The 9,535-nt window shown below is 45.8% G+C and overlaps 1 long non-coding RNA gene across 1 annotated transcript; it reads right to left on the bottom strand.

Moving 5' to 3' along the window:
- Window positions 1-2,580: 2,580 nt before the first annotated feature.
- LOC117073217 lies at window positions 2,581-9,511 on the bottom strand. The gene is made up of 3 exons (XR_004433172.1): window positions 9,104-9,511; window positions 7,287-7,383; window positions 2,581-3,277 (listed from the first exon to the last, which is right to left on the bottom strand). It is a non-coding gene; the product is annotated as an uncharacterized LOC117073217 (long non-coding RNA).
- Window positions 9,512-9,535: the final 24 nt, after the last annotated feature.

Here is a 9,535-nt window from a genome sequence, read left to right as displayed (position 1 = left end):
TCTTTGGGGGGTGATTGGATTTAGATGAGGTGATGGGTGGGCTCATGATGGCATTAAGTGTCCTTATAAGAAAAGGCAAGAGAGACCAGAGTTCACTCACTTTTTGTCTTCATCTCTCTTTCTCTTTCTCTCCCTCTCTGCCTTCTCCCTGCTATGTGAGGACACAGAGAGAAGGTGACCATTTGCAAGTCAGGAAGAAGGCCTTCACCAGAACCCAACCATGCTGGCACTCTGATCTCTGACTTTCAGCCTCCAGAACTGTGAGAAAATAAATGTCTGTTATTTCAGATGCTTAGTCTATGGTATTGTGTCACTGCAGCCCAAGTTGAACAAGGTAGATGATTGTAACAATGAAAATGAAAATAAAAACTTCAGCAGTGAGCATTTATTGAGCATGCGGGTACCAGGCATTAGGAAGAACACTTTGCTGTGGGTTTACCCACATAAGCCACACCAAACCACCACACTACTCTTTCTATAGGGTCGAACAGTATCCCTATCCTACTGATAGTGAGCTGGCCTTAGACAGCTAAAATGGCTTAAGCAACTAGAGAATTAGATGAAATTTCCCAGGAGGGGATCCTTGAAGGACAACATGTGTTGGTTCAATAGAAAGTGGGTCAAGGTGGGGGCCAGTTAGGCAGAAGCACAGAATGTGAGAAGCCATGAGCAGAGGGAGTTTATGCCACACACTGGGAGGTGAGCAATGGGGAATGGTGAGGGATGAGGCTGCAGATGAATCAGGGACAGATCTGAAGGGCCTGGAAGGCAGTTTGAACTTTAACCTGGGATCTTAAACTGCCCTAAGCACTGGGGCAGTGTAATCAGAAGAACATTGCAGCTGTCATGTGGGGAATTAACTGAAGCCAAGAATATGACTAGAAAGGATGGCTACATCACAACCATCCAGTCATCAGGAGAGTAAATTGGGCTGGACCAAAGATGTTAAAGAAACATGATAAACAAAGGCGGGGATGCCCAGGGATTGATCTAGTGCTTTTTGCCTGGTCAAACAGCAGCATGGAAGTGCTGAGGGCTGAGTGGGCAATCAGTCTAAGGGGACAGAGATGATGTGTTTTGTTTTAGATATGTTGATTTCAATTCCTGGGGGACTCTTAGTAAGGAGTTGGAATTGCTCTTTGGGAGTTGGGGAGGGAAGGCTGTATGTAAGACACAAGGGGTTGGTCATTAACATGTGGTGGTGGCTGACTCTAGGGAGGTGACAAGGCAACTAAGGGAGCATGTGTAGCCTATGTAGAAGGAGACAGGAAGGCCACAGAGGAAGCCTAACATTTCACAGCAGAAGGAGAGTTGCTAGCTAAGGATACTGGAAGGAAGTGGTCACAGACTTGGGAGAAATCAGAAGGATGTGTGTGATCCTAGCCAACAGAGCTCTCAGTTGCAAAGCAATCTTCTCCAGCGGATATAGGATTTCTTTCTTGACCCCTGCTGGAGGTACTCCAAACACTTTACTTACTTTCCACATTCCCCATCTGTCCTAGTTGGCTCGGGCTGCCATAACATAGTATCACAGGCTGTGTGGCTTAAGCAACAGATATTTATCTTTTCACAGTTCTGGAGTTCAGATGCCAAGATAAAGGTGCCATGGTTGGTTTTTGGTGAGGGCTCACTTCCTGGCTTGTAGACGGCTGCCTTCTTGCTGTGTCCTGACATGGCCTCTTCTCTGTGCATACAAGGGTGGTGGGGAGAGTACCCTAATCTGTTTCTCTCTTCCTATTCTTATAAGGCCACCAGTCCTAGCAGGTTAGGGACCCACTTTTAGGACCCCGTTTAACCTTATTTACCTCCATAAAGGCCCTATCTCTAAATATAGTCATATTAAAGGTTAGGGCTTCACCATAGGAATTTTGGGCAAAACAGCTTAGTCCAGAATACCACCCAACTCACTCAATTTTTGTAGATGGTCTCACCAAGCGATTTGTCAAATAACCGTCTGAAGGATGTAGGAGGAAATAATATCAACTGCAGAGGTAAGTGGGACTAGCCTAGAACCTGAGGATCCTGAATTCTCCAAGACAGGAGGGAAGAGAAGACGTGAATGAGAGCAGGGACAAAGAATGTGAACAGCGAGAAGGGGATGTGAGGGGCTTTCACATGGAGTGACCCTGAGCCACATACATTGCAAATGACTTCCTCTACTCCAGTGACTTTTTAAAAATTTATTGCCTAAAAATTGAGTTTGCAGTCCCTCCCTAGCTCTATTTTCAGCCATCCATTGCAGTAGATCATTTATGCTGGGAAGGTCTATTCTATGCCAGGTTCTGTGATTGAAGCTTGGGGAGGAACATGTGCCTCAGACATAGATTCTTCCCATTACAGTTTCACTGATTATTTGAAAGGGGGCTTAGACATGCAAAATAAATTACAGTACGGTGTAACTGGCCCTGTAATACAGGTGTGTTTTAAGAATTATCATAAATAGTTGTTCAAAGTCTAACATTAGTGACATGTGGTCTAACAAAGAAAGAAAGCTTTTCAGGCTGCTTCTCCCTCCTGTTTGTCTGTTTGTGCCTGTGTAGAAACTGAAGTGATGCAGCTTATAGAACTTCCAGGAAAGCTTTTGATTTTGAATTAGACTTATTTCAGGGGCCTTGTTGAACTCTCATAGGCTTTTGGCTGTCATCTGCTAGTGAAATTACTGAAGATCATGAAAGCTTATTTTAAGGTGCCCAGCATACCCAATGATCACAGATTCTGGGCATGGGGGATTGAGTGCTCTGAACACAAGTTGGTAAGCATGGCAGACTGCTATGAAAGGGGTGCATTTCAACTGTGTCTTGAAGCATGAGTACCTTACTAAGACTGAGATTTGAAATCAAATATTCTCTGGCACCTTGACCTTAGCAAAAATGGGACTGTGTTTCCTGAGGTCCATTTCTGTAATAAAATTCCTATGAGGCATATTGAAATATTAACAGGATTTCACCTATTCTGGAATTCCTCTATGGTTGGTGTGCCCAAGGAAAGTGTAGATCAATAAGTATAAACAAACTGAGACCCATTTTTTGAGTTTCCTCTTATTAACAATATCATTTTTTTTAAAAAATCAGGACTTAAAAAGCTAAACAAATGAAGAAACACAATAAACGGATGATCGATGATAATAGCATCGTCTATGGAATTAATCATATAAAGTTCTCTGTAAAGTGGTCTCTATCCGGAGCTGCTGTTCTCTCATAGTATCCTGTGATTCCTCACCCCTCTTGACTCTGAGCTCTTCACGGGTAGGTGCCTTGTCTCACTTGTCTTCCCATCCCTGGAAACGGCAACAACTATTTGCATAATAAATGAATGAATAAGTGGATAAATCAATGAATGAGTAAAAGCATTTTCCTTCTTTCCCGTCTCTGTGGTAATCAGAAACCGAGGTGTGGTGTTCTTGGTTCTCTATGACCAAAGATGCTCATTCCTCATGTCCTACCTCCACTTCAATTCCCAAGACACCCCTGACTAAGGATGTTACTTAACCTTTGAGCCTCTTATTTCTCATCTCTAAAACAAGAACATTAAACACCCTCTCTCAAAGCTGTTGTGAATATGAGAAGTAACACACATAAAATCTCTAACCCAAGGCTTGATAGGTGGCAGGTGTTCAACCATGGAAGAGTCATAAACCTCTCAGGTATCAGGAAAAGTTCAACCTAGAACATGGGGTCATCCTTATTGTAGAAGGCTTATGACTGGAAAAATGTAAAAGAAATTTGGTAGTGTCTGGGCATCTATAACAGCACATTTCCATACATCTCACTTGTTTGCAAGAGGGATGGCCAACTTAGACAGCAGTGGCTAAGTTGAGTTGTTCCCCAGTGAGTGTACAACATGCAACCCTTTTTCTGAGATCTCATTCCTGCCCACCACCAGAGTTTTGCTTGAGGAAGGTTCCTTCATTGCTAAGGTGAGGGGAACCTCAGGCACCATTTTAAATAGCTCCTTTCTGGTTTTGTTGCCATCCAAGGCAGGGTTTTGGTTAGATCTAAATCTCTGCTTTCAGCTCAGTGCAAACCCTTCCTATTGCAAGGACAATGCGAATTCCTACAGTTGACATTAAGTGGGCTCTTCCGTCAGGACCCCTGGACATCACTGACAGCAAGGGGTCTGGGGTCTGGGAATCCTTGGACCTGTGCCAACTCAGAACTGGCCTGAGGCCTTTGGAAGCCATGGCTACTGCCATTGAAGCTACTCGGCCCAGTGCCTGAAATCCTTCAGACACAATGGAGCATCTGGTTGCACCCATCCTTCCCAGGAAGCTTCCAGGCTTCCCCAGTGGTCAAAATGAGGATTACGGGAACACGCTGCGTCTGTTCATTCAACAGCTGAGACCCTACCTGCCAACACAGCTCCCACTTTTCTGTGCACATGAGTAAAAAGAAACTACAAATTGATTGTTAGCTTTTGTGGACAGTAATGCTTATAGGAATGGGATATAGCCCCTCTGGTTTAGCCGGAACCTGCAAAGTCTTCTAGGCTGCTCAGCCACTCTGAATGTAACGTGCCTTGAGAGTCAATTTTGTGACTTCATAAAGTCGGTGAGTTCACCTCTGTTCTGCACAGCACTTTACCACCCTAGTTATAATGTTTTAAATCCGTGGAAAGAAAAGTATCATTTTGATTTAAGAAATGCACGTGTGGAGAAGGATACCGATATATCCTGAGAGACTAGCAAACGCTCGTACACACCCTACACCCTGTGCCAATGAGTTTTAGATTTCTTTCTTATTTTGTCCACCGTCATGGAAATGTAATTTTTTCCATGTGTCAGATGATGGAGGCCACGTCTTTCTGATTCAAAACCATGAGCTTTTTCCCACATCAGAGCCAGCCAATAGGATAATGGTGTCTAATTCTCTTTTTAAGCCACATTGAGACCAACAGATAGCATCAGTTAGGATTAGATTTGGCTGCATATAAAAGAAATCTGAATGCAGTGGTCTAACCAAATGGAAAGTATTCTCACCCATAAGATAAAGTCCAACCCATAAACTGCTCCAAACCCACAGATAAATTCCTTTTTGGCTTGAACTGTGTTGTTCTGTGATTTACAATTTTTGAATTTATTACCACATTTTAACAAAAATCATATATCATATAGAGATACACATTGTTAGGCTCCTTCCCAAATAGCACTGTTGGCTGATGCTGCCTAAACTGTGACTGCCTGTTCAGCCCCTGCACGGCCCTACAGTGACCGTCCATCCCTCCTCTGTCACCCCAGTGCTGAGAATGAGAGTCTTGGCCAAGTACCTCTCAGTTGCTGCCCTCTGAGTCTGCAGCCTCTGGTTTGCGCTCCAGCATCTGTATTCGTTTCCCAGGACTGCAGGAACAAAGTACTGCCAAACTGGTTGGTTTGGGACAACAGAAATTTATTGTCTCACAGTTCTGGAGACTGAAGTCTGAGATCAAGGTCTCGACAGGGCCAAGCTCCCTTTGGAATCTTCAGGGGAAGGGTCCATCCTTACTCTTCCAGCTTCTGGTAGCCCTGGGGGCTTCTTGGCTGGCAGAGAACCACCTTAGCGCTATGCTTCACATTATCTTCCTCTGTGTGTGGCTTTGTGTGTAAATGTTCCCTTTTTATAAGGACACCAGGCCTATCAGGTTAGGGCCTCACCCTAATGACCTCCTTTTAACTTGATCATCTGCAAAATCCCTATTTCCAAATAAGGCCCCATTTTGAGGTAGTAGGGGGTTAGGACTTCAATATCTTTTGAGGAGACATGATTAAACCCATAACACCTTTTGAATCTCCTTTGATCTTTCATTTCCTAACCATTTCCCCCTATTTTGGTATTTTTTGTGTTTTAGCTCTTATCCTTTCTTAGGGCTACAGTTCCTACCTTATCATACCCTTGTTTGTGGCCATTCACTTTTCCATTAAGAAAACTTCAATTCCAGTTAAAATAGCTTCTATCTCTTTATCTTGGTAACTCAAAAACAAATTTAACTCCATTAGGATAGACTTTGTTTAATGTGTTTTTTTCAACAGAACCATTTGGGTGAGGATGGGAGCCTGACATGGGGGTGACGCATTTGTTCTAATCTCATGGGAGTTGCTGCCTGGATCTCTCATACTGAGAAAGATGTAAGTCCCAACCAGACTTAGTGGTTGGGAGTTCTGTGAGGGATGGGTGGTGTCTCCTTAAGTGCCAAGGAGCAGGGCAGGCAAGGGTATGGTGGGGTGCATGCTAGGTAGTGCCCATTTGGCTTGTTCAAAGTTAAGTGTTTTTTTGACCACTAGGAACTCAGTGATGAATTATAGAGTGGTGCTTACCTTTGTAAGCGAGGAAAAGACTCTTGATAACAAGTGATTGCAATACAGAGTAGTAAGTACTCTTGTAACATGGAGCAGACCCAGAAAGATGGAATCTGGCTCAAGTAGCATTCTCTAAAGTACACTTCTAAGAAATAAAAACTCTATTTATAGTGAGATATATTGGGAAGTCTTAATTCAAACTACACTGAAGGCAAGAATGTGGTCCCAGGTCCCAGGATCGAGCCATCACCGAGGACCTGAAAACGGCCTGTGACCACTGGGCTGGAGAGAGCAGTATTGCAGACCAGAGGCTTCTTTTCCACATATATCTGCTGTATCTTAGGTTCTTTGGTACTAGAATGTCCATTACCTGCTTTAAGGCCATTATAATTAAGTCCTGGGGTTTTCTTACCCACTGAAAGCACAGCTTTAGAGTTATAATTGAAAAAATGGCTGTGTATCAGAAATGTTGCATCTGTCCTATTTTCTCTGCAAATTTCAGGTTGTCTGCCTGACCTGTTAACCTGGGAAAGGCTGTGGAGTGCTGGTACTCTCTGCCTGTCATGTGGCTTCTGTGCATTCTTCGTTGACAAGCAGCATGCAGCGCATGGTCTGGAGTGGGGGGAGGGGCTGAGACATCCAACACAGAGTCAGACCCCAGCATACGAGCTCCTCCTCCTAGAGTTTAAAGTCGGGAGAAGTGCTGGGGGGAAGCAAGGTGAGTAGCAGCAGTCAATACTTGTGATAACAAGTCATTCTGCTTCTTTTCTTTCTGATCTATCCCCAGACCCCTACTACTTATCTTCTATGTACCCTTCCATCCCCACTATGCTTGCCTGGGTCAGCCTCACACAATCCAGGCACAGGGCTTGGTGTCCAGTCCTCTAGCGATATGCCCTGGAGGTTCCTGTACCTGGCCCACGTTCTTTGATAAGCACGCCCTTCCCCACTGGGGCCCTTTCCTAGTCCCACTATGGAAAGCCTGAATCCAGGGTTAGGGAGACTGGAGCCTACTCACCTCTTCTGGGTGGGTCAGACCGCGGGTTTCTTCACATTGCTGGAAGCAGCCTCATTACAGCTACTATTGGGACAGCACTGTGTGCCAGGTCTGGGGTCTGAGGGGTCAGATATTGTAGCAAATAGAAAATAAATGAAGAGGTCAAGATTGGAGATCCAGGACTGGTCAGAAAGGGGTGGGTAAGAGGACCACCAGCAGCAGGTCCTTCTAATGACCTCCATCCTGACAGTCATCAGAAGGAAGTGCCTCTGTTGCTCTTCCTCCTAAGGTACAGCAAGGCAGGATGGGAGAGTGGGCCGAGATCTGTGGACCCTGGGCTCCTGACTTCAGCCTGTCTCAGGAGCCCACTGGGAGCCATTACAGATATCTGCATGTTTGCAACTACTTTAAGGCTCTCGGCTGGGCATGGAAGCATGGCCCTTCCCTTCATTTCCCACAGAACAGCTCAGGGCAAGCTAGAATAATCACACAACACTTGCCCAAGGCCCAGCAATGCCCCAGCAAGTGACCAGAGGCTCAGTCAGCTTCTCAGACTTGCAGCCCTGCCCCACCCTCACCAGGCAGAGGGACATGATGGCAAAGGGGACTGCCTGTGTTTCAGTTCCTCTGTGCTCCTGCTACTCTTCTGGGGAGGAAGCATGCATGGTTTGGCCACCATGTGGAGGGAGCCTTGTGCCTAATGGGCCACTCCGAGCTGTCAGAGGATCTACTGGCTGAGGATGTCCGCAGAATGGCCGTTGGAGGTCCAGCCATGGGACACCATCATGGTGACTTCTTCCTGGTTGCCCAGTGTGCTGCCCCACCTGGTAGTTGTAAAGTCCTGATATTGATGACTGTAGGGGTGAGGCACACATCTGGTGTTCAGAGTTCAGTCTGGCCTAAGCGCTGCACATGAGTTGGATTTATGTGAGGCTGGCTGGAGGCTCCTGGAGGTGGGGTTGACCTCTGGCCTGTTTGTTCTCCTAGCCCTTGTACCCTCTCTCCTTTGCTATCTCTTCCTCCCCCGCTGGCCCCTCTGGCTAAATTTCCCTGTTCGCCCAGTGCTCCATGTGTGGAAGAAGAAAAAATAACAGCATTGTCTGCATTTAGGGCTCTTTTAAATTTAAAAAAATGTATGGAGTTGAAATTCACATTACATACAGTTGGATATTTTAACATAAACAAATTCGGTGGCATTACATGCACTCACAGTGTGAGCTTTTAATCATATCAGTAACTTAAAATCATTGATCCAGGTCCCTGGCCACTTGCTATGGATTTGACATGTGTTGTGTCATTTACTGCTGTCACCAACTCTAAAACAGGAGTCACCATCACCCCTCTTTCACTGATGCAGAAATTAGGTCATAGCCTTTCCCAAAAATACATGGCTGCAAAGTCTTAGAGTATAAACTTAAACCCAATCCACTGACCCTGAAAGTTTGGTTAAATAATTTATTTTCTATTCTACCATGTTGCTTATTGGAATATGAAATCAAATTCTCTGCAGTTTTCCCACTTGAGAGAGGGCAGCATGCTGGTCGAGGAGAAAAGGACCAAGTAACTTCTTGTCTCTGACCTGCTGCTGCACCAAACTCCGTGGCTTGAGGATGGGGTCCAGGCAGTGCCTCCGAGGCCTGAGCACCTTTGGGATTTAATGCACTCACCTGGCCTCAGAATTCTTAGCAGCAGAGCATTCAAGGGAGCAAACACCCAACTATCTGAGTCAGCCCAAGAGAGAGAACTGCTCCCCACACTGATCTCTAGGCCAGCCTCCCTTTATGTGGAAAAGGACAAGGATAAGGGCTTTGTTTAGTGCCATGGTGCCTGTTACAGACCTTGGGGCATTGGGCTCTCTGTCCAGCTCTCTGTTGGGTATGATAAGCTGCAGAATAGAGGTCACTGGGTCATAGCTGGCCACTGCTTTGGGGCAGAGACACTATCTCCATCCAGTCCCCAGGAGGCTTTTAACGGGGTGCTTCCTCCTGTGAAATGTCCCCTCAACCAGCATGCAGCTCACATTTGCTGTGCCACCTCACAGTGACAGCTCACACAGCCAGATCTCCACTATGGCAACAGGCAAAGCTGCTGATGTGGATGGCAGATGGCTGTGGCAGTGGTTGGGGAGCTGGCTGCGTAGAGGAACAGTGTGATCGGGTTCACATCAGATAAGAAGAGGAGGCAGGGAGGAAAGGAGAGAGTCTTAAGTGTCTGACAATGGAAAGCCAACCCCAGCTGGAACCTGGCAGCCCTGAGAGCAGCATAGGGGC

The sequence above is a fragment of the Trachypithecus francoisi genome, unplaced genomic scaffold (genome assembly GCF_009764315.1).
Source record: "Trachypithecus francoisi isolate TF-2019V2 unplaced genomic scaffold, Tfra_2.0 Lachesis_group4, whole genome shotgun sequence".
Classification (NCBI taxonomy): Eukaryota; Metazoa; Chordata; class Mammalia; order Primates; family Cercopithecidae; genus Trachypithecus; species Trachypithecus francoisi.
Note: the sequence above shows the minus strand (reverse complement) of the source record. Positions and strands in the feature narration are given on the sequence as shown.